Source organism: Ursus americanus, chromosome 15 (genome assembly GCF_024610735.1).
Source record: "Ursus americanus isolate L20-20 chromosome 15, mUrsAme1.1.p, whole genome shotgun sequence".
Classification (NCBI taxonomy): Eukaryota; Metazoa; Chordata; class Mammalia; order Carnivora; family Ursidae; genus Ursus; species Ursus americanus.
Genome location: NC_142141.1, coordinates 17,858,240 through 17,884,548, shown reverse-complemented (window position 1 = coordinate 17,884,548; position 26,309 = coordinate 17,858,240).

The following is a 26,309-nucleotide window of genomic DNA, read 5'->3' as shown; positions in this document are numbered from 1 at the left end:
CTATTCCTCCTTTCAAGAGGTGGAACTTGATTGCCCTCCTCTTAAGTATGAAGCGACTCCTATTTTCTTTTATTATGTTCACTGTATAGCACATCATTAGTTTTTGATGTATTGTTCAATGATTCATTAGTTACATACAACACCCAGTGCTCATTACAGCACGTGTTATCTTCAATACCCATCACCCTGTTCCTACCTCCCCCCACACTTCCTCCTCTGAAACCCTCAGTTTGTTTCCTGGGGTCCATAGTCTCTCATGGTTCATCTCCCTCTCTGATTTCTCCCCCTTCACTTCTAACAGAATGCAGCAGACGTGATGGTATGTGACTTCCAAGACTAGGTCATAAAGGCATGTGGCTTCCTCCTCTTTGTCTCTTTTGGGTCTCACCTTGGGGGAAGATAGCTGCCAGGTTGTGAGGACACTCAAGAAGCCCTATGGAGAAACCCACCTGGTGAGGAATGGAGGCCCCTGCCAACAGCCACGTGAGCAAGTCTTCTTGCAATTGCTCCTTCAGCCTTGGTCAGGCCTTCAGATTACTGTAGCCCTGGCCAACAACTTGACTGCAATCTCATTTTAACAGCTAAGCTTTTTCTGGATTCCTGAACACAGAAACTGGAAGATAATGCTTGTTTATTGTTTTAAACTGCCAACTTTGGGGATAACTTACTATATAGCAATAAATAACCAGTGCAGCCCTTGATGCTATGTTGAGTTCAGACTTTATCTTATAATCCTAGCCCCATGCTTCATATTGAGTGCCTGATTGATAAATGGGTCCTAAAATGAATTAAAGATGATAGGGAGCCATTGGACATTTTTGAGCAGGTGAACAGCATGATGACAGTACGCTTTTAAAAAAATTAATGCTGAGTGAGTGGGCAATGAATTAGGGGTGGAGGACATTTGTGGAAGGGAGGCAATTAGGCTGTTGAAATGACTTAAGCATGTAAGCTTAGGTTTAGGGTGAGGGGAAGGAACAAAGCAAATACAAGTTCCATGAGAGTCAGGCCCCTGCTTGTCTTTCTTTACCACTAGAGCCCCAGAGCCTTGCTTGCACAGCGCTTGACACATCATAGCCATTCACTAACATTTATTGAATGATTCAATGAGTGAGTGAGTAGGTGGGTGAGTGAATTGGGTGAGTGGGTGGGCAAGTGAATAAAAAAATAGAAATGTGGTGCTTCAGAAAACTTTGTTTCTACTTTTCTTTAGACATGAAAACTCTCCAGAGATTCTATAGGTAATATCTGGAGTAGATCTCAGTGACCTCAAAATCTATTTTCTGTTTCTGTGATCCTGAGAGGGGCCAGCTTGTTTTCAAAGCCCATTCCCATTCTGAAGTTGATTTTAAAATATTCCTTTTCTTTTCCCATCATTCATGCCACAAACATTTACTGGGCATCTATAATATACTTGGCATTGTGATGGGCCCCAGGGGGAGAAGATGAGTGAAGGATGGTCCTGTGGTGCTTCAGTATTTCTTTCTCTGCTTTTATCTCTAGTCATCTCAGAAGTTTATTTTTGAAATAAAGATTCATTTTCTTAGTGGAATTCTTAAGTGGGGAGCGATGAGATGAATTCGGGCTTTTAGGAACTGCTTTTAGAACTTGTGGATGACTTCCACTGTTTGCTGCTCACCCTTGCTGATATGCCCTATTAATATTCAAAAGCTGTCACTTTATTTTATCTTTGTTCTTTAGTAGACTAGACTGCTGGCTGGGAGAACCTGGTTTGTCTGGGTTAGTCTTGTCACGCTGTGGGGTAGGACAAAAAGAGACATGGCCCAAGGTTGTTAGTGTTTTAAAAATTTTGGGGGAGTTTCTGCATATTTCTCTTGGTATCACATTCTATTTAATTGACTTCTATCCTCTTTTCTTGTAAATAAGATTCAACATTGCTCGGAACAATCCCAGGAGTGGCCTGCTGTCGAGTGGACATTTGCTAGAGGGCACACAGTCTGGATTTGAGGCTGAGGAAAAGCTGTAGGGATGGCATTTATATATCAAGGCCATAGTCCTCTTTAATAGCAGTGTCTGGAATACTGTGTTAGGAAGGATTCTAATGTATACTTGAGCATGGTAAGAAAGAGCAGTTTTAGTGACGGCCGCCCAGGGGCAAGGGTATGGGGATTTGCAGCATCTATTTGGAGCAACTGTTGAAAGGCTGGGCCTTAGTTTAGGTGTTCTGGGTAAGGAACCAGATGAATGGAGGCTAAGAAAATTTTCATTTCCCTTGACTAATCTTTTCTCCACCTCTTTATAATCTTCTTTTTCACTATTGCCTTTTCTCCCTGCTCCTATTTCCCTGCTCTTTCTTCTCACTCTCCGTTGTTTCTCCTTTTCTTCTCTCTCTGCCTCCATATACCTCTTTCAGCTGATTTAAAGTGTACCTCCCCACACCCACCCAGCTACACACATCCGACATAACTGTGGCTCTTCTGGGCTAGTCTAAATATGTTCAGAACTATGGTAGTGGTTAGGGTGACAGAGGTCAATGGCTTTACAACCCCCCAGGCTCCGTTTTGCCTCTAATCCCTCTGGCCTTCTTGATATGCTGGCAGTGGCACTAAAGAGGCCAGGTCATTGGATTTGCAAGGCCACAGTCAAGTATATGGCCAAGAAGAAGCTCTCAACATGAGGAAGATATACACACATGTAACCCTCTGCTTTCCCTCTCCATACTATGCATAGACAGACAAGTAAGTCTCCCCAGAGCCTCTCTTCTCTCTGGTTCTTCTCATCAGAATTAAATTCACTTAACATTTTAAAAGAAAAAAACATCTGAAAATATTCACACACTCGACTCTAAAGGAGGAACTGTGTTTCATTTACATTTGCTTTCCATTTAAGTCAAGGTGCGCATACTCAAAGCAGCTTCCTCTAGCAGAAGCAGACTCAACTATTATCATAATGCTTCCTTTTTTCCCTTCTCCCCATTTGATAACCACATTTTACTCTTAAATATTTAGTTTTCTTTTATTCAATCTTTTAGGTTACTATATTGGAACAGAAGGGAGCGGGGTGACAGTCTTTTTCTCATCCCAGTTGATATTCATCTGTCTGCCTAAAATTTTTTTTCTTCCTTTTTTTTCGTTTTCTTTTTTTTTTTTTTTTTTTTTTTGTCATTTACCACCATTTTGGCTGGTGGATATAGTTTTTTTTTTTTTTTTTTTAACCTCTAAGCACATTGAATGTCTTTAGGCTTGCATGTTAGACAGGAGACTGATAGGATAATGATGATGGAATGTTAAATGCTATCTATGTAAATCAGCTCCATCAATGGGTACAAGATTCAGCTACTTTAGGCCTTTTTTTTTTTTTTTGACATACATTTTCATTTTTTTTAAGGAGAATAATATTGGATTGTTATTAACCTACTTTAGAAGGATCTTTGTATTACCAGACACATTACTATTTTGCATAAAGTCATATTAAATTTTGGTATGATGTACAACATGATTTTCTCCTAAATGCTGCTTTTAACCTCCAAGTAATTTCTTTTGTATTTTTGGTGGAAGATTGGTTTCTGATAGCCAGATCCCAATTGGGAAGTAGGAAGGAAAAAATGAAGATCTTTACATGCTGTCTGCAGGCAGGGAAAAACAACTTACATTTTCTCCACTTACTTGAATGGAAATCACCTGGGTAGATTCTAAGAGTGATTATGTTTTGAGGTGATCTGTGAAACCTCTGCTTCATCTTTGGGTTCTAGAACACAGCCATTAAGAGCTAAGTTTGAAACAGGATTGGATTTGATTAAGAGCATGAGAGTGGTTTATCATTCCTGGTTGCAAGTAAGATAGGCTCTAACTCAAACCTGGTTATAACTAGAATACATGAGGATGCCGGTGCCCTCAAGGATGGCCTGGAAGTAGGACCTCAAGAGATGTCAGTAGGTTTCTGTCTTTTCTCCCTCCCCTCTTCCCATCTCTTTTTTCACGTTTTCCTCTCCCTGTTTTTTTCTCACTGCCCATTTTTACTTTCCTCTCTCTCTGATTTATCTCTTCCCTTCACGCCTCCTTCCCCATCTTTCTCTCTCCCCACATCACTCTATATTTCTCTTCTCCATTTCTCTCTCTCCCCACTCTGTCTTCCCTGTTTTGCTCTCTCCATTTTCTCCCCTCCATCTTTCTCTGACTCCATTTCTAGCACATCTCCCCCATCTTTCTGTCTCCCATTTTATCTTTCCTCATTCTCTCTCTCTGCTCATTTCTTCTCCCCAACCTCTCTTTCATCTGTCTTTCTCTCATCTCTCCTCCAACTCATTTTCTCTCTACCCCATCTGTCTCTCCTCCACATCTTTCCCATCTCTCAATGTCTTCATACAGACTGTGTAGTGGTTTCCTCTACATAGCAGGGGACATGGCACAGGCAGCTCCAGTTTCACATGTTCCCAGCCTGATGACTCCATAGCAAAAAAAATGCTTCTCCCCAAGACTCCAGCTTTACATAAATTTCAGAGAAGTTTTTCATTAAACTGGCTTGGGTTACATGCCTACCTTTTGGGATTAATTCACTTACACCAGCAAAATAAGAAGATGTCTCATGTAGGTCGAATGCCTATATCTGTGGCTAGTAGTGATGAGGGTAGGGGCAATGTGCTACGATTAGCAGCCCCATAATTACAGTAGGAAAGGAGCCTTCCATTGAGGAAATGGAAGTGTTATTAACAGAAGAAATAGGAAACAGACTCTGGGCAGACAAGAACAGCAGATGTCTACCACAACCACCAAGACAGAGTTATGGAAAGAAGAGAACAGTTCTCCATACCACTATCTTTTTCCGGCCAGAAAATGCATACTGGTAAGGGGGTAGGAGAGTTAATATTTCTTGCTAGTGCATGTGGATGATCTTTTCTCTTTGGTCTTAGAGATTCTTCCAGCTGGTAGAAAAAAAACAGTTTTTAATCCTTTCAGTGACCTTTCCTCCTTGTCACTTATGTCTTCTACCTCCCAGTCTGTTGTAATGGAATGTCTCAGGTGAGACAAAAAAGTCACACATCTGCCACCCTTGGTCTCTTGCCCTAGGCTGCTTCTCATTCTAACTGTACTAACTCCACCCAGTTCCTTGTGGCTTCTTAATTCCCACAGCAGACAGGAGCTAAACCCTGAAACAGGTGGGCACATTTCAAAAAACGAAGCAAAAAACAGGAATAAAATGATCACAAGCAGGAAGGAATAATATAATTCAAGGACACTTCAGTATTGTAATGGGCAATTTGGGGGACCGGAGTGTAAAGGAGCATATTCAGTCTCATGGTGCATCAGCAGCTTGAACTGATTTACAGAGACAGAGATAGGGACTACAAGAAGATGGGGAGAGAGCAGAAAAATGAAGCCAGGAAACCTCTGACCGCCCCTTTGCTTTCTTTGCACTAGGCTGGAGGTGAATGTCCTACACTCAGTATAAACAAGCCAGGAGTTGGGAGCTTGGGTGGGGGGAGAATGACAAGCACACCTTTAATTGGTATGGAAAGCATTTGGTTGGATTTTCTTGCTTCAAAATGCCTTAACTTAAGAGAGCCAACCCCAAAAATGAGTTGAGGCCAATTCAGTCTCTCCCTGATAAATAGAGCCAGGAGTGTTGACGATCTGCGTCAACGGAGAAACCAACCTCACGGATCCTTCTCAAGATGTTTATGGAAGGAGGTCGTGGGGCAAGAGGGGAAACTGGGCTCAGAGGGTGGTGCTGAGAGCTCTATTTCCTCCACCAGGATGTTAATAGCAGTTTCTGGCTGATCTTGTGGCTTGAGCTGCCCATTTTGGATTTGGCTGGCGACTCTCCTGGGCAGGCTTTGTGCCTCTGCCTGTTTGTGTTAGAATGCGACACATGGACCCAGCAGTCAGCCAGGTGCCAACCATGTAATCTGACACCATATGTTCCCAAGTCAGGAGAGAATAGAGCAGATTTTTTTTTTCCAATTTTGGAAGTAGGTTAATTACATTCATCTATATTTTCAGTTCTGAGGGTCACAGATGAGAAATTATTCCTGACGTATTTAGGTGGTCATTCATGACCAAAATTATTAAGTATGAACTCTGCCGTTTACAAGATGGGGCAAAGAGAATATTCTTAGAGTGAGCCACAGCTCAAAAAGATATTCCCTTAGTAAGAATGTTCCTCATTGGCACCACTTTTAAAAATGGATTTAATGTGTTGTTTTGAGGGGAAATTGGTATTGCTCATTTTATCAGCATCCTTCTCTGCCCAGATGTTGGTTTGTTTGTTTTTTCACTGGATATTGATGGATGGAGCCAGCTGTGTCATTTCTCTGTGGCTTTTTGTTCTTAAAGTTTAAGTATCAAAGCCAAACTTTTGACTCAAAAATGAAGTCTATTTGATTCAGGGCATTTAACCAATGCAAGCTAATGACAGACTTTCACATGGCTAACATTTGTTGAGAGTTTGATTATTGCCAAGAAGGTGCTGAGATGTTTACATGCAATATCTTATTCAATCCTTGAACAGCTCAAGTGGCAGGAGCTCTTCATTATCCTCGTCTTACAGTTAAAAGTGGGATATACCCATTACCTTTCGTTAGCCCCTCTAGGTGTGTACCTTACACTTCTCCACCCTGTTCAGGACCTGGAAGGCTGACAGATAAGGATCACATCCACAGCTCTCCTGCCCTCTGGCTTACTTTTGGGTTTGGCCAGTGAGGATTCCTGATAAGGAAAGCTAGGAAGCTAAAGAAAGGTAGAAGGATAGGGTACCCAACCTCTTTACTCTGAGTAAGCTACTAAGCATCTCTGTTCCTCACATTTTTATCTCTGAAACAGAGATGAGTCTACCTATCTTTTGGGTGGTGGAGTGGAGGGTTAAATTAGGTGCTGCATGGGAAACTACTTAGCCAGATTTATCCACTGTAAAGGTATGTTTTTCCTTTACCTTTGCATTGTACATGGAGTCTGTGGGGGTGATATTTTGCAACTGGCCTGTGTTCCCTAATACAGCAGATGCCCATACCCTGCCCAGATCCCCTAGGCCCACCTGGGAGGTCACCTGCATACAGTGTATTCTGCCATAGATACTTTTGTCTTGGCCCGAGGGGGTGAGTGTGCTTTGTCTTCAGGAGGAGCAGGCCAGGAATGCCAATATTTCCATGGATTCCTGTATTTTAAGTTTTTTTTTTTTAATTCACAATTTTGCAAATTTTGTAAAAATTTGAATTTTGTCAAATGCCTTCTCAGTGTATTTATTTCATATGACTTCCCCCTTTGATTTATTAGCATGGTGGATTATATGAATAAATCTCATGTTGAACTCTCCTTGCATGGCGAGAGCATTACTTTAATTGGTTGTTTGGTTGTCTTTGCTAATATTAAATTTATTTTGGTGTCCATGTTAATAAGTGAGAATGGCCTGTAGTTTCTTGGTGCAATCTTTACCAGGTTCAAGTATCAGTGTTATACTTGCCTTATAAAGGGAATTGGGAAACTTTTCTTCTTCTTTTTCTTTTTCTTTTTTCTTTTTTTTAAAGATTTTATTTATTTATTCGACAGAGATAGAGACAGCCAGCAAGAGAGGGAACACAAGCAGGGGGAGTGGGAGAGGAAGAAGCAGGCTCATAGCGGAGGAGCCTGATGTGGGGCTCGATCCCAGAACGCCGGGATCACGCCCTGAGCCAAAGGCAGACGCTCAACCGCTGTGCCACCCAGGCGCCCCTTCTTCTTCTTTTTCTATTCACTGGAACAAGTTAAATAACATTGGGATTATGTTTTCTTTGACGGTCCAGTGTCAATATGAAATTATTTAGGCTAGCTGCTTTGTTTGCTTGTTTTCTTGTTTTGTTTTGTGGTAGGTCTTTGATAATTTCTTTTTTTCTTCTAGGAAATTGTTCAGCTTTTGTCTACTGGGATCACTTTGGTGAGTTGTATTTTCTTAAAATTATACAGTTATTTAGATTTTCAAATTTATTGCACAGAATTATACAAAGTATTTTCTAGTGATGTTTTCAGTTTTATTTGCTTTTTACTGTTTCTTACTTTGTTTACTTGTGTTTTCTCCCATTTTTTTTCTTGACTGACTGAGCTAGTGGTTTGTTTATTTTATTGATTTCCTGAAATTCCAGCTTTTTAATTTGTTTACTAGTTTTACCTTTTTCTCTTTTCTAAGCATTAGGTTTTTTTTTTTTTTAAGATTTTATTTATTTATTCAACAGAGATAGAGACAGCCAGCGAGAGAGGGAACACAAGCAGGGGGAGTGGGAGAGGAAGAAGCAGGCTCATAGCGGAGGAGCCTGATGTGGGGCTCGATCCCATAACGCCGGGATCACGCCCTGAGCCGAAGGCAGACGCTTAACCGCTGTGCCACCCAGGCGCCCCCTAAGCATTAGGTTTTGCTATTTGTTTTCTTTCTTTTGCTTTGTTTTGGTTTATTTTGTTCTTTTTCAAACTTTTGTTTTGATTGTTTAATGTATTTTTATTCTTTCATCTTTACTACAGATGCTTTAGTTGTATTTTATAGATTCTGACATATATAGTTTCTAAAAATGATCACTATAGTGTTTTCTTTATCACATATTAAATTTTCACGCATATTTGAACCTGTTTCTGTTCTGTCTGTATCATTTGTCTATCTTTTATTTTTTTTAGGATCAAAAATTTTAAGTTACCATAGTTTTACTTAGTTTGTAAGAACAGTATTGATTTTTGTGTATTTCTTTTGTAAATGACCACTTTATTAATGCTTTCCTTGTTTCTATTTTTTTTGTTTATTCTTTGTTTTCTAAGTGTGATAGCACATTATGTGATGCACATGATGACAAATTGTACATTCATTCTTCGAATAATTGTATCTATTACTTTGTTGATTTTAAATGTACTGGCTGGCACTTTTAGAACAATTTTAAATAACAAATATAAAAGAATGTCCCCATGAGTGGGGGGATGGGGCAAAATGGGTGAAGTGGAGTGGGAGATACAGGTGTCCTTATGCAATGAATAGGTCACAGGGATAAAAGGTGCAGCATAAGGAGTATAGTGAATGGTATTGTAATAACTGTTGTATGGAGACAGATGGTAGCTACACTTGTGGTAAGCATAAGCATGACATATAGACTTGTCAAATTCCCGTGTTGTACACCTGAAACTAATATAAAATTGTGTGTTAACTATACTTAAAAAATATATATATAAAGAATGCCCCCCCCCTTCATATTGCTGGCTTTAATGGGGATGCTTCTCGTGTTTCACTAGTTAGATTCTTTTTTTTTTTTTAAATATGATTCTTAATTCTGGGGGATATGTTGTCTTTTTCAAAAAGTAAGGTGCTTTTTCTTTTTAACTTGGAGATGGATTAAATTTTAACAAATGCTTTTGACAGTTTTCTTGGTAATCATAGTTTTCTCCTTTGACCTATTTATATGATGAATTTCATTAATGGATTTTCTAAGATTAAAAAATACTTTTGAATTCCTGGAATGAATCAATATGCATAATGTACTGCAGTTATTCTCATTGTTAACATTTTATTTAGGACTTTACATTAATAGTTTTATTTTATTTTATTTTTAAAGATTTTATTTATTTTTTCGATAGAGATAGAGACAGCCGCGAAAGAGGGAACACAAGCAGGGGGAGTGGGAGAGGAAGAAGCAGGCTCATAGCAGAGGAGCCTGATGTGGGGCTTGATCCCAGAATGCCGGGATCACGCCCTGAGCCGAAGGCAGACGCTTAACCGCTGTGCCACCCAGGCGCCCCTACATTAATAGTTTTAAAGTTAGGTTGATTTGCATGTTTCCTATTTGTAATATTTCAGTTGTCAAAAATTTAATTCTTAATGGATTTTTAGTAGTCTATCACGTGGATATGCCACAGATTAATGTCACAATGTTTCCTTTATATAGACATTTATGTTGTTTCTAATTTTTCAGCATCGTAAATAAGTGACAATGAAGAGTCTTGTTAATCCCTTCTCCTTAGTCTCAACTCATTCACCACTTCCTAAAAGAATCCCTTTCTGACGCTTTGACTACACCAAATCCTTCAATTATTTGGAATTGTCTTTCCTTCACAGAGATTGTTATGCCTGTAATTTTCATAGACTGTATATTTAGCTGACTGCCACCTATTTTCTCCTATTAGGTGGTAAGTGCCATGAAGTCCAGGATTGTGTCTGATAGTGCATCTTTCAAGGAGCTCAGTGCATGGCCCATAGTACGTGCTCAATAAACATTTTCTGAATACTGATTACCATCTATCCACATGCATTTACTTCTAGGGAGGGTAGGCCTATTACATAAAAGGAAAATTTAAATTTAATTTAAATTTAATTTAATTTTATTTTATTTTCTGTGTATGTTGAGATAACATTTTGGTTGGAGCTGGGGATGAACTGGATTGTTTTCATAATAGAGGAGAGAGGAATTTGATTGGAGTTGGGATGGTGGAGAAGGAGCAGGTGGACAGGAGTTAGAAACGCTGTGATCTGTGAGAGAGAAACTGAGACATAGGCCCTAGAGCTGGTAGTGAGGAGAGTAAAGAGTTTCAGAGAAGATTTTTCATATGAAATGCCATACAAAGGGATCTTTCTCCAAAACTCTGAAGTCTTCAGAAAGGACTATTCAGCTTATCAAATGCTTAGTCTGAATAGATTTCTTTTTTAAAAGAAGATATTATTTATTTATTTGACAGAGAGCACAAGCAGGGGGAGCAGCCTAGGGAGAGGGAGAAGCAGACTTCCTACTGAGCAGGGAGCCTGATGCGGGGCTCGATCCCAGGACCCCAGGACCATGACCTGAGGAAGCCGAAGGCAGCTGCTTAACCGACTGAGCCATCCAGGTGCCCCCTGAATAGATTTCTTATGAAAATCATTTTTGTGAAGCTAAGACAGAGTTGGTTATTCAATAAGTACAAAGATAACACTGTCATCTGTTTCACCAAGATGAAGTTTACAGAGGGAAATGTAAAGAACTGCATTTACATTAAAAAAATAATCAGTTGTCCAAATAGAGGTTTGAGGAACACCCACTTTTGATAACTTTCTCTTTGAAAACATGGGTGATCATCTGAGTGCAACATGAGCCAATTCTGTCTGGTCAGTATTAAAACTAAAACAATAAATGCAGTAATTAATTGGAGCACAGAATCCTAGTCAAGGTAGATCATAGTTCTACTTTAGCCTCTTGGTCAGACTACATTTAAAGTACTTTTTCTAGGCTTTTACTTTAGTTTTTGGCAGACTTGTTAGAACCAGAATGCTACCTTGTAGGGAAGAGTTTGGGAAGCCATGGCCTAAAAGTAATGTTTGAGATGAGTTTAGCTGTATACTCAAAATAGGGAAAAGTGTTTTAGATTAAACTGGAATACACTGCTGATGGAAGAGGGAGCTTTCTGGATTTGAGGATTCTAGCAGAAGCTGCATGGCCATCTGGAGAAGAGATTGTGGAGGGGATTTCTGCATTGGTTGGGCCAGATACATGACTTCTTCATTCTCTTTCAGTGGAGTCTATAAAAAAGGCTAGCTGCCTCACTGCTTTCACTGCTGTTACTAGCTCATTACCTACTTTACCCTGCAGGCTGCAAGTTCTATGAGGATGAGGGCTATGTCTATTTTGTTCACACTGAATTACCAGGGCCTGGCATAGAGCTTTGTTTTCAGTAGTTACTTGGTGAAGTAAAATGAATGGTTGCCATCCGAGGTAGCTAAGGCTAATGGAGCAGCTTAGCTCCAATGGAACAAAAGAAATTAATCGAGGGGACTGGGTCAGTTGATTTTTGTCTTTCCCTGGGCCCTCTCCTTTATGTGCCAGGTATTGAGGCAATAGGAGACCTTTTAGGTATAGCCTTCATTTCTCCATTCATGATTGGCAGAGTGGTTAAGAGCACAGTTCCCAGCATCAGATTCCTTTGCATTACTTTCACTGAGTTATTATGAGGATTGAATTGTGTGTGTGTGTGTGTGTGTGTGTGTGTGTGTGTAAGCTGTCATAAATTGGTATAAATTCTTTTCTTAAAATTAAGCTGTTGCAAAATAAAGGACACATAGTAGGGATTTGAGTAGGACACACGATGGTGAATTCTCTCCCTCTGTATGGGAGCTTATGAAGCAGCCCTCTAAAAATTTTTTTTTTCTTCACACTAGAGAGGTAGAAGGCTGGATCTGAGTTCCAGCTTTGCCATAAGCTATGATCTTAAGCAGGTCATTCTATTCCCTGGAACATCAGTGCCATGGGTCTGAAAATACCAATCTTGCCTACCTTGAGAGTTAAATGAGCTAAAATATGTGGTGGGGTCTTGATAACTCTATAGAATAAAATGCATACCTTTAGTTCTATTATCTTTACCCCTTGCCTGCAACACACACACTTTGTAGTGGGGACCTGGCTCCGCTACTGGTTTACAGGAAAAGGATTTTCCCATTCTTCCAGGTTTAGCTCTTCTCATAATCCCTTCCTGGGAAGAGGAGGGTGGGGGAAATTCATCCTTTTTGCTATAAAGCTGATCAGGACGCTCAGGTGTAAGGTCCTAGATCAGAAAGAAAAATTGCTATTTTGATTTCCACACTGTTCTTCCATGCCGTTTCTTTCTCAGTCCGTCTTGAAATTTCCCTAGTTCTCCTGTGGCATAAAGTGAGTCAGAATGGCAAATGAAACATGCAGGAGACATAAATTCCAGGCATAAAATATATATCAAATATACATCTATCAATTGGCTTTATGCTATCTGAGCTGCCCCCAGGGTGTCAGTGGATCAGGTGAATGGATTTCTGCCACTGTGGGTAATTCCATAAGGTAATAGGGCGGGCCCTAATGCAGTGGAGAGGCAATATTCTCCCAGTTATATATCATGGTTTAAAAGGGGAATTTGTATATTTTGATTTTGCGAGTCAATGAAGTTGAATCCCCAAGGCACTCTCGGAGCTCAGGCTTTCTGAGCCTGTGGAGACGAACTGGCTCAAAGCCAGGAAGGCAGCCCAAAGAGAAGGAAGCCACCTTGACTCCAGAGGCCTGGGCCAGAAAGGCTCAGTCCTACGACCTCCGAGAAAGCTCAGGGTAGAGATAATTACCATATAAATGTTATATATATTTCCCAGTTAATTGGCCAAGCTAAGTATAATACCAAATAGTGAATTTGTCTAACCAAATGGGAAAAAAGAAATTCGAGCTATTTGATTGACTGACAAGACCCAGTCAGAGGTGGTGAGTCAACTAGCTCTGCTAACCGTGATGATACAGCTCTGTGATAATACAGTGAAAGAGAGAGGAAAGATGGAGAGGAAGAGAGAAACATGATGAATAGTTAATACTTACTGAGATAACATTTTATTCTCCAGGTACTGTGCTTAGCACTTTGCATGCACTAATTTAATACTTTCTACAACTCTCTGAGGTAAGAACTATGATTATCATTCACATTTTATAGTTGAGGAAATTAAGGCATGGAGAGGTTAAGCAACTTGCCCGAAGACCACCTAGTTCGTGGTAGAGCAGGGATTTGAAACCCCTTTTAACCACTATACCATACTACCTCCAAAGGAGAAAAGCTCTTTCCAATTTGGAGAATGGTTTTCTAGGCTCCAGGAAGTCTGATGACTTAGGTTTAGACAAGTTTGATTGGAAATGAGAGTATCAGAAATGTGCCTAGAAGCAAGTTAGTACTTCCTAATATGCCAATATGCTTAAGAATTGTTTCTACAGTGCTGCAAGATTAGCGGGATGTAGGAAGAAACCTATTTTGACCTTACTTTAGATAAAATCTGTGTTAGCAAAATCCACATTTGGACTCAGCCCAAGCAGCACTGTTAGAGATCTGACTTGCCTTAGATTTAAGAGATTTTAAGATTCCAAAAATAGGGTCCTGAAGGATGCAGATTTTAATTTTATTACTGAAGTAGAGCTGTGCTAAACATTTCCTATCACTGAGGAGTCCCAAGTCCGGTACACAGTATGCATACGTTAGTAAGCAGGATACAGCAAATGAGTACCTAATATCCAACCTCTTCCTGCTAACAGAACTCAGTTTTATTCAGGCAGTCACCGCTCCCCTATGCAGCCAGTTACTTCAGACACAGCTGATCCCAGGCTCAGATCCCAGGGGTAGATCTGATTGGATTTAGGGTAATCCAATTCCTCTAGCCTGTGATTGGTTCAACAGTGGGCATATGACCTGAGACTGACGAATCAGAATTGAGAGGAAGTGGGGGAGGAAGGGAAGAGGTTGAGATGTCTGGGTAAATTTTCTTCTATTTTAAGAGAAATCCTCTGAAAGGTTATCTTTTTCTTTACTCTGGAAATAGCTGTGTTTGTATAGTGATAACTATATATATTTCATAGTGCTTTATAACTTTCTGGAAGACCCAACGAAAATAAGCTTAAAGAATATGAGCTACCCTATGATCCAGCAATTGCACTACTGGGTATTTACCCCAAAGATACAGACATAGTGAAGAGAAGGGCCATATGCACCCCAATGTTCATAGCAGCATTGTCCACAATAGCTAAATTGTGGAAGGAGCTGAGATGCCCTTTAACAGATAACTGGATTAAGAAGATGTGGTCCATATATACAATGGAATATTACTCAGTCATCAGAAAGAACGATTACCCAACATTTGCAGCAACATGAATGGGACTGGAGGGGATTATGCTAAATGAAATAGGTCAAGCAGAGAAAGACAATTATCATATGGTTTCACTCATTTATGGAACATAAGAAATAGCAGGAAGATCGGTAGAAGAAGGAAGGGAAGAATGAAGGGGGGTAAACAGAAGGGGAATGAACCATGAGAGACTATGGACTCTGGGAAACAAACTGGGCTTCACAGGGGAGGGGTGGGGGACTGGAATAGGCCAGTGATGGGTATTAAGGAGGGCACATATTGCGTGGTGCACTGGGTGTTATACGCAAATAATGAATCATGGAACACTACATCAAAAACTAAGGATATACTGTATGGTGACTAACATAACATAATAAAAAATTATTTAAAAAAAAGAATATGGGTTTATTTTCTAATTTATCACATAACAAGATGTTCAGAGAACAGTTCCAGTGTTGGTTAATCATAGGGGCACAAGTTTCCTTCCATCTTTCTGTAATGTGTGTTGGTAGCTTTCTTTGTGGTGACAAGATGGTCATAGCAACTCCAGGAATCATTTCACACAGGAGAGGCAAGAATGTTTAGAGGCAGGAAATGGGGCAAGTTCCTGACTTGTGTCCCTTTATATGAGTCTGGAAAACATTAGAAGGGCCAAAGCTGACTTCCGCTTACATTGCCAAGGTTTGTTACATGTGCATTCTTCAAACAATTGTGGGAAGACAAATGGAATGATCATAATTGGCTTAGATAATTAACCACCAGATTTAGGAGGAGTTAATGAAGTACACTGAAGTCTGATACCTGAACAAAGCTGGACTTCTTTGGAAAGGAAGAAGTGGGAGAGTGTAACTGTTGGATAGATAATCAATAAGGTCGGCCACACCCTGCAGCAGTTGTCATCAGGCTAACAGTATGAATGAAGCTAACACAAGGAGGGAAGGGTGGACAGACAGAAAGAATCTGAGGCCTTGATGACCTAATGAGCTGCTGAATCAAACCAAATAAGAAGCCTGCACAACTACCTGTGTACCTCCTGTTCTGTGCCATAAATCTGTTTGAGGTTTCTGTAATTTAAAACTAAGATCACTAAACACAAATACAAGGTCCTTAATAAACACTTGGTAATGAACAAATAAATGCATTTGAAGTTTATGTTCTAAGAATGAAAGTCTTTATCATAGCTGACATTGGAATGGGTAAATTTTTAAAAAGTAAGAATAAGTCAGATTTTGATATATTGAGAGCACGTAGTGAATCCTTTTGAAAAGACATTTTTTTTAATCTTATAAAATTGTTCCTTTTAAAAAAATTAGGGAATATCTGTGGTTATTATGGTTGAAAGAAAATTTCTGTAAATAACCAGGCCTCTTCTGGATGGATACAAAGTGGGGAGATTAGATAGATATGCTGGGAAAGTATTTACTAAAACATTTATCAAATACTTGTTGAGTGGTTAGTGTGTGTCAGGCATTTTGACTGGCTTCAGGGATGTAATAATGAGCAAGACGGACATGATCCTGGCTTTCAAGAAGTTTGGAGCCTGATATAACAATTATTTCTTCTGTGTTCTAGCTTCTAATAGATTCTAAACCAGTAGAGAACTATTAGTGACAGATTTGTTTTACTAAAAATTATACTAATTGAATATGTAATATTTGCTGATTATATAGCACTTATGAAGAGTAGATATATAAATAAAATACTATGAAAATCATCAGCATTAATAGATACCTACCATTGATTGAGGACTTACTATGTGCCATGCACAGTTCTAAATGCCATATATACCCAGTCATGTACTTCTCATAATAATCCTATAAGGCAGATACTATTAGTAATCCTGTTTTGCCAAAGAGAAATTTGAAGCAGAGAAAGGTTAAATATTTTACTCTGGTTACACGCCTAGTAAGTTACTTAGCTGGGATTTGAACCCTGGTATTTTTGTTTCAGAGCCTATTTTTATATCACTGTTTTATGAGCATGGCATTTTATTCCCAGAGGTACAGATGTGAATCTGAGACTCAGGGAGGGGACATGATTCACCCTCTTTACAGTTGAGGGAATTTGTATCTATCTCATAGGATGTTCTAGGTATCAAATGAAAGAATATGTAAAAAGAATATGTAAAAATAAAACTAGTGCCTGGTATAGAGGAAGCCTTAAAAAAAAAACGAGGGCTTTATTCTTATAAATCTACATCTTGGTTTTCTAGTCTAATGCTAGGGATTATCAGGAATCTCTGAATTTCTTAAACCCACAGTGTTTCTTCACCACACCCACTTCTTCTAAACCCTCTCACATATAGCCCCCTACTTGCTTTGCAAGCGTTGCAGGTGGACATACATTATAAAAGGTTATACGCAAATAATGAATCATGGAACACTAGGTCAAAAACTAAGGATATACTGTAGGGTGACTAACATAAGATAGTAAGAAATTATTATAAAAAAATAAAATTGCTTCTTTTTTGTAAAAAAAAAATAAATAAAAGGTGATGGAGACTTATGAATGTAAGTCAGAAAGACAGTCGTCTCTAATTGCATCATTTCACTCTTCTGAGAGTAGCCAATGTTAGCATAAGAAATCCAGAGCAACTGGACATTGAGTTCTAAATCAATTTCCAAAAAGTTAGTTATCACAGAATGGTAGGATTGAAAGGGGCTCAAAAGGACATGCAGTCTAACCTCATTCTTTGGAATTCTCACCAAGGTATACTTTCTTTTTTTTTTTTTTTTTAAGATTTTATTTATTTATTCGACAGAGAGAGAGACAGCCAGCGAGAGAGGGAACACAAGCAGGGGGAGTGGGAGAGGAAGAAGCAGGCTCATAGCAGAGGAGCCTGATGTGGGGCTCGATCCCATAATGCCAGGATCACGCTCTGAGCTGAAGGCAGACCCTTAACCACTGTGCCACCCAGGCGCCCCACTAAGGTATACTTTCTGAAATTTGAATTTGGCACTGGGGTATATATGAAGATGTTTACCACTTTTCCATCACACAGAGAAAAACAAAGTAGGTTAACTCTTTTTTAAAACACATCTTGACTTGAACTACCATGTATATACAGAAAAGAGCACTAATCATATAGCTCTATTTTCACAAAATGAAACAACAGGAAATAATGAATTCTCACAAAGTGAACACACGTGTGTAACCAGCATCCAGAGAAGAATAGAACTTTCCCAGCACCCCAGAAGCCTTCTTTGTGCCCTCTTCCAGTTACTAACCATTCAAAGGCAGTTGTTATTCTGACTCTGATGCCACAAATCAGTTTTGCCCATTTCTGAACATAATATAAGTAGAATCACATAGCATATGCTCCTTGTGTCTGGTTTCATTCTGACAACATAACATTTGTGAGAGTTATCCATGTTGCATGAGGCTATGGTTTCTTCTTACTCATTGCTATGTAGTTTTTTATTGTATGACCATATACAATATATTTTCCCATTCTTCTGTTGATGAACAATTAGTTTTTTTCCAGTTTGGTCTATTAATTACAGTGCTTCTATAAACATTCTTGGACATGTCTTTTGGTGAACATTTGTTTCCATTTCTGTTGGGTATATACCTGGGACTGGAATTACTAGGTCATGGGAATGCATGTTTTTGGCTTTAGTTGATGCTGGGCAATTTTCCAGGATGGTTTTCCAGACTAGGAAGATTTAGTTTAACTTTTTAGAGGATAAGACCTAGTGGGAAACATTGGAAGCCCCATTGTAAGTGATGCTATATCTGGGCTGAAGCATCAGAAACATCTGGTTAATAAATTCATTTGCTCGACATATATTTATTGAGCACCTACTATGTGCTAGGCCCTATGCTAGAGGCTCTAAGGCTTTGAAGACCTTATGGTTTAATGGAGAGAGAAAATTTAAACATGTAATCCCAACACTATATTTACAAACTGTGATAAGTACTATGAAGGGAAAGTACAGGATGCCAGAAGCTCAATAGACTAGTGTCCTCCCCCCTTTTCTTCTTCCTAAAGGGAAGGAAAAAAAAAAAAAAAAGGAAAGCGACCTACCTCTAACTGTAATAGCCTTAATTGTGAACCAGCTTCTAAGCTGTCAGATTGGAACCTAATTAATCACCGAGGGTGGTATGGAATTGATGAATTGCTTTGGTGCTCTTTTAGTAGTATAAATCTTTGATTTAATGATTGCTGCTCTCTGATTCATACCATACTACCCCAGTGATCAATATGCATGATGAATGGCTGATTTTCAAGAACCACCCACTTGCTAATGCTCCTTTACATATATAGTGTATGTATATATGAATTAGTACACAAGACGGATTTCTGACAAAGAGGCGGAGGGTGAGGTAATATTATGGGTTGAAGTAGACGAGGGGCACGGATGGGTGAGATGAATGGAATTTGCTAATAGCAGCTGGAAGAAATTTTCAGAAAGGGCAAAATAAAGCGCTCAGCGGAAGAATCCTTCTCCACTTACTTTTTACAGTCTCCTTCAACAAGTCTTCCAGTTCAAAGATTTGATGTGGCTTTGGAGGAGACTTCCTATCCAGAGCTCCTTCAGAATGAGAAATTCATTGTAGGATAAGAGCTATAGATAATTTACTAGCTATGGATTTCTTTGCTTCATTTCAGTTTTCATTGCTGAGGGGGGAGGGGGCAGGCAGGTGGGAGGTTGACTGTGGTTTGCAGCAGTCCGTGAAGACCTGTTTTGTGGTTTGTTCATTCAATCTAGAACTATTTATAGAGTACCTGTCATATTCCAAGCCCCAAGCTAGGTACTGGAAATACATTGGTAAGGTAAAATCTCTATCCTCAGGGAACTTTTTATCTAGAAGGATCAGTGGGGCTATTAGAATCTTCTTTTGGTCCAGTCGATATGCACATGCTATATTTCACCATGGTGTTTTTGAGATACCTGTTTTCTAGTTTCAGAGAATTATCTTGAGGCCTCTCTTACCATCTCTGTCTCTCATACACACATATATTTCATGATTCAGTTTCCTCACATGTCAAATCTTGCTCTTTCAAATTTATTAGGGAAATCTGGATTTATGCAGTGTAACTGTGAATGAGACCAGTTCTGATGAGAGTTTTACAGAAACCAATCTCTTTATTGTCATGCTATAAGTATGACACCAACTGAATAGTGAACTATTACATAAATATAAGGTGTTTTGAATTTCCAGTAACTTCCCTGGAGGACATAATCAAAGAAATCTTAAAAGCTTTTTTGTTGCATAATTGTTTTTGATAGCAAGAAGTTACAAAAAAACTTTAAGACCCATCACTGAGATTATGGTCAAATGTAATGAAATGATTTAAAATAATTAGGTAATTATGTGGACCTCTGTTGATATGAAAATAATTTCACATCATATTATTGAATTTAAAAAGTTTAAAGAAACGTGTAATTGTGATTGCTGGCATATAGTATGTATGCAGTAAATATTTGTCAACAAACTAATCACTGGGTTTTTGTAGCTGTCCTCCACTACTTCCCTATAAGCAAAAAGAGTTGTATAGAATGATGCTTCATATAGTGTTAACGATGGTTATCTTGGGGAATGGAATTTCAAGTGAAAAAAAATTAAAAAATGTGTGTTCTAAATAGGTTGATATTTTTTATAATGAGTGTGATTTATTTATATACCCAGAAAATACAAACTATTTTTATTTTTTTTAAATATCAGTCTTTTGAGTAAGAACAGTTTCCATCCGTTCAAAGGGAGGCTCGAAACTTCTTTTCTCTGGGATTTGATCTTCCTCAGTATGGGAGAGAATTAAGAAAAGCAACTCCTGGGCAAGCAGTAGTGTTTCTTTTCACAAGGCCTGGAGGGCTAATTCCATCAAAGCCCCCTTGGAGAAATCTTAGTGATTCTGCATTTCTCCTCCTGGGAGCTGGTGTGCTCTCCCTCTCCTGAAACTAGGGGATTCTCACATTTATTACTATTGTGGCTTTTCCTCCCCTCTTACCCATTTCACCCAGGCAGATTTCTTGTTTTATCTGGCACCCAGTAGAGCTCTGCTGAGCTGAGGGCCTGTCTTCCCCACCAATCCTCATCCAATTAATTGATAAAAAATTAATAATTTAATTTTAGTGATGGGAATTTTACACCATTCTCCAAGCTCCCACTTCGCCAGGCGTCCCAGAGTCACCTCATACAGACAAGCACCTGAAGCAAGAGGAAGGAACATTTTTTTTTTTAAATATTTTAAGTGGATTTGGCCACTTGAGCATCTTTGATTGGAGAGCAGGTGAAAGAACAGGAGGCACAGAGCAAAAATGGTCCCCCTAGAAATCAGAAGGTTGAAAGGAAATTGGTAGGGAAAAAATCACATTTGTTCCCTCTGTGCTTGAGGATATTTTTGGGACTTTTGCCAACCTACTTACTTATTTTAACCCTGAACTGCATACATGTGACACAACTCCATTGATTTTGGATTCATTTAAAAGCAGGAGCTCTGAACTCAGACAGTCTTCACTAGCTATGGGACCTTTGGCTTCAATGTTTTCATCTGTAAAATCGAACTAATAAGACAACCTTCCTTGTGGCGTTGTTGTGACGATCAGTGAGATTATGCACTCGTAGCATTTAGCCTAGTATTTGACATTTCACAAGGGCTCGAAAAGTTCTAGGAATAATAATGACTATTCTTTCTGCAAGTCAGCATTAGTGATTATTTACACAGAGACTGAGCTAAAATTTATCATGTTATTAGAAGAGGATGTTTCTTCTTACACTAATGTTGGTCTAAGAAGGAAGATTTCTTTGAAGAAATTTGCTCTTTTAGGCAATGACGCAATATAACTGCAATGGTTAAACAACTCACGATAGTTTTCAGCTCCCCTCATGCGTCTTATAAACCCTGCTTACAAGCAACCGGCGTAGAAATCATATATTATTTTTAGGTAGTTATCCAAGTATGGCCTCTGCTACATAGTCTGTCAATACCAATTTGAATTACTACAAGTTTTAAAATACTGCTTTATTAAATATGTTCTCTAAATCAGATGTCTACTTAAATCAAAGGGATCTTTACCTATTTTGAACAAATTGGGGTTTCAGTGTACAATAGAGTTGCTAGTTTAGACTGTATTAAAATTATATGAGTATCTGAATTAAACTCTTTTGAGTTTTATTCATATAAATTCCATGGTATGGAGAGCCATGACATTATTTGTAAGCATCTTCTTTCTCCTTTATTCCACAATAAACCCATAGAGATTAGTAATTGCTTACTTATCTTTTTATTGCACACAGCACACACACCATTTTGTAGCCTTGTGTATACTATAGAGTAGATGCTCAATAAATGTTGAATGAATGATGGTCAAGGGTTTGTGGGAACAGGTATTTGTAGGGATGGCTAAGGGGAAGATGGTCTTAAACATGAGCATTTCACGTCTGCCTGCTTTTATCTCCGACAAAGATTATAAAATCCTTGTGCTCACTATGTGTCTTGTATTTCTTTTGTGCCTTTTCTGACCATGTCTAGAGTGGTGGAGATTTAGTAAATACTTATTGAATTGGGCCAAAGTAAGTAGGAGGCAGAAGTAGAATAGGCTGCTATTGATCTTAAACTGAGAAAGCAATTGCTCTGATTTAAGACCCCAGTAGAATTTTTGTGAGCCTTCCCGGCTTTCCAGTGCATGGAAACAAAAGTTGATTGCCCATGGAAAACTGGTCATATCAAGAGAGAGTCTTATCTCCCCCACTTGTTGCACAAAGTATTATGACTTATATAAGAAGGTCGACTGTTGACACACAGCTTGGATTTATAGCTAACTGCCATATTTTCTTAGACTCTGCTTTCAGCTGTGAAAGGACCCTGGAGCAGTTACCTGGGTATTATGTTTACCAAGGTTTTCCTCAAATGGAGGTAGAGGAGAGCATTGGGGGAAACTTATGCTGCCCTTCCAAACTGAGATTTCTCTGCTTATAAAGCAGAATGAAGCTACAAGCTCAGCCTCATGGACCCAGGATGACACTGACTCTGTCATTGGAAGGACACTGAACTTTCCTCCCAGCTTTAGGTGATATGTTGGCTTGACTAGGCATCTCAAAGCTTTGTAGCTAGGAAGATGGAACTGAGGAACTGGAAGGAGGACTGGAAGGAAGTTTGTGGAGAGTGGGGTCATTGAACAGCTGATAAGAATGGTTCTTCCTCAGTAGTTACAGGGAAGGAGGCTGCTCCAAGTCCCATCATAAAAACCATATTCTGTGTAACAAGGAGAGGCCATTTCATTCATGAAAAGTAGCTGAGAATAGATAGACAATGGGAGAGTCTTCTCCTTGGGAGTCATTCTTCAGGATGTTTTTATTTCCCCACTCCGAGAGAGGAGTTAGTGTGGAATAGTTGGATGAAAGTGAAGAAGCTACCGAATTGGATACCAACAGCTGAGTGCACGCAGCCTCGTGAGCAGCACAAAGCTCACCAGCCAGTGTAGCCTTTATGACAGCTGCAAAAGCAATGGCTACATAAACTTTCTCAAGGAGGGGAGAAAACGGAATGAGAGAGACATTCTTGCAGTAAGAAAAACATAATAAATCCAAGAGCTACACATAGCCTGGGGGTTTTTATGACCATAGCCAAGCATGAAGGAATGACTGAACTTAACTAAAGCTGTTAATTACCTGGGTGAGATCAAAAGCCCAAGTAAGGGAATATATTTATGATGCACCTTACAGGATATGCTTCAACTTCTTACTTTTTTTATTAATTGGTTTGATTAAATAGATTTAAAGAGCCTGAGCAGAGCCTTTTAAATCATATTCCATATTGATCTAATGAAATAGTCAATAAATTTACTAACATAGCCCCTTTCCTTTGTACAGTCTGGAGGGAAATGCTTCACTGAATGGTTATAACTCAACTCTGAACCTCACTGCTATTCCCACAGTGACTCATAGAGAGCAGGGGGGATGCTGGGAAAATCTTTCAGGCCATTTGTGGGAGTGCTTGAATAAGTGGTTTAACACCTGTTACAGACTATTCACCACCCTCTGTCCTACCCCCACTCCCAAGCCCTTTGGTGCTTCATGGCAGACTTTACTTGAGCTGGCCAGTGTTGGGTGCCTTGTAAACTCAATGCATAGTTTACCAAATTAACTTATTTATGCCACCATCAGTTATAGCTCTGATTCTGGGACTTCAAGACTCCAGTCATATTTCAGAGCCTTTGACTTTTATTCATTTGTCTATCCAGTTCTGTAAATAGTGACAAAATGAGGTTCTGTCAATAGATACAATATGGTGTGCTCGGGTAAGTAACAACTCCACAATGAAGATTCCTTAGTCTCTCAATAAATCTGGACTAAATCATGAGAAACTGAAAAAGTGGCTTCTTTGTGTCCCTTTGCCCACAATCTATGGCAAAGAAGGGAACCTAGATGGCATAGAGCGTGTGGATAAGGGGTCTCTTGTGTGATTTTTTTTAGACACTGACATTTCAAAATTTTTTCCATTGAGTGTGGAATGGAGCAAGACTTTGAATTTGCCTTATGGTCACTAGTCCCAAGGGTAGGCCTAAAAGCAATGTGCTGGGGACACAGTTTCCTTGGGCTTGGGTGTCAAGTCAGCACAGAGGTGACAGAATTTGAAAATCCCTTTGAAGATCCCTTAATGCGCTCATACAGGACAGTTAGTGATTTTGTGCTTACCATTCTACAAGTAATTCTTGCAAGTATGAGAAAGACTGCAAAAAGGAACGGGAGCAGAGTAAGTGTCCAGCTCTGGGAATTTAAACCATTCTATCTTTAAAATCCCCATCAAATTCTTAGCTGTGACTGGGGATGTGTTGGAGTTCCCAAAGCCAGCCTGGCTGCCTACAGGTTTTAGTAGATCCTATTTTAATATTAAGCCGCTCAACCCTTAATGCAGTGTCATTGATTTAGTTGTGATTGTGAGGCTTAAACTGGGAAGTGGAGTCTCATCTTGGAGGACTGGGGTGGTGGAGGGTAGTAGGTCCTGGCTGCAAAATCTGCAAGCCTACGTTAGGTTAGGCCTTATGCAGTTTCACTGTACTCCACACAGGGCAGTTTGTGGATGTAAAGTGACTTTAAAAATTAAACACCATGGTAAATTCAAATGTTGAACTCATTCAGAGTGAAGGAGAAACCCGTGTAATTGAGGCCTTTCTCTCTCCTATTTCCCCTCCTCCCCCTCCTTGTATCTTCAATTATCTGGGTAATTTGGTCCTGAGGGCATAAATTCCTTTATAACTCAAATCCATTATGCAGAGAAGAGTCATCAGGAAATTACTCAGATTGCATCCCAGACGCAGTGTCAAGGTTTTGGAGCAGATCCGGCCTTCCATTAGCGCAGTGCTGCTCTTGATTTTAGATCTGAGCCTGGAGGCTGGACATCCATAGTTCTTCCCTTAGTCCCTCTTTGTTTCAGCAAGAGCTGCCTGTAGGGAAGCCCCGTGCTGGTGCTGGCTGGCGACGGCTTCCCTTCACCCGAGGCCACTGTGGCTGCCAGCTTCCCTTGGACGGTGTAGACACACTCATTCCAGGCCAGAGAGAGCTGTTGCCAGGCAGGCAGGCATATGTTTCTGTCTTGTCTCGCCATCTCCAAGAGCCAGGGACCCAGGCCTTTTAATTCCTGTAAACCTCAGCCTTCTGGTGGAGAGCTGGTTTTCATGTTTGTGCCCTGACAGGCACTGTCTGTGCTGTCGGTGGTCTGTGAGCTGCCTGCCTTTGGGTTTACAGGCGCTCCATTGCAAATGCAAACATTTTCGATTTAGATTTTGGAAGAGGACATTTTAGTGTCTGGCAAGCTCTTTTATCTGGCTTTATTCTTTCTAGATTTCTGGTTTACTGGGGATGCTTAGTTGTTTGTTTGCTTGTTTTTTTTTTTCCCCGTGTGTGTGTGTGTGTGTGTGTATGTGTGTGTGTGTGTGTGTGTGTGTGTGTGTGTGTATTTTCCCTCTTGTTCTTTTTTGTTACCATACAGTGGTGACCCAGAGGAAGGCAGCTTGGATGGGTCTTGGATTTTTGGTGACTGGCAGACCTGTGTGTATTGCGTTTTATCTGTCTCCACTCACAATCATGTAAACATCCTGAGAACAGAGATTTTTGTCTATTTCCTATTGTATCCCCAGTGTCTGGCATTGTGTCAGGTGCATAGTAGGTGCTCAATAAATAAATAGTGTAAGTGAATGAATGAATAGGCTCCGATTCTCCTCCCTTGTTAGAAGCTTTGTGATTTTATGCAAGATATTTTTTAAATATCCCATTTCTTAGTTTGTCACCTGCAAAATGGTTATAAAATATATAAGACCATCTAGAAAGTACCTGGTGTAGTCCCATGTTCAATAAATGTTAGGAGCTCCCTCTTCTCTTGTTTGTCAACCATAGGGTGAACTCTTCAAGGACAAGGATCTAGTTTCATTCTCCATATCCAGGGCCTAGCACTGTCCCTACACATAGTAGGCATTCAGTAATTATTTGTTGAATGAATGAATGAATGAATGAGTTTAATTCTCCATGTGAATAAATGAAGTTGTTGAGATCAGTCCCAGAGAAGATATCTTTCAGTTGTTTCTCATTCTTGTATCTCAGTTTCCATGCAGGGGAAAGGAACTGAGAATTCTCCACAGATCATCTGATCTGTGGATTATGTGGACCGTTTGAAGAGGAATTTTATCCTGAGATTTACTTTTCAGCCTAAGAAAGACTATACATAGGATAAAACTCCAGGTGATTTTTTGGCCATAATTTTTTACACACTTATGAGGTTTTATGCTTTATATGTAATTTTTGTGCATTTGTGATGTTAGGTTATT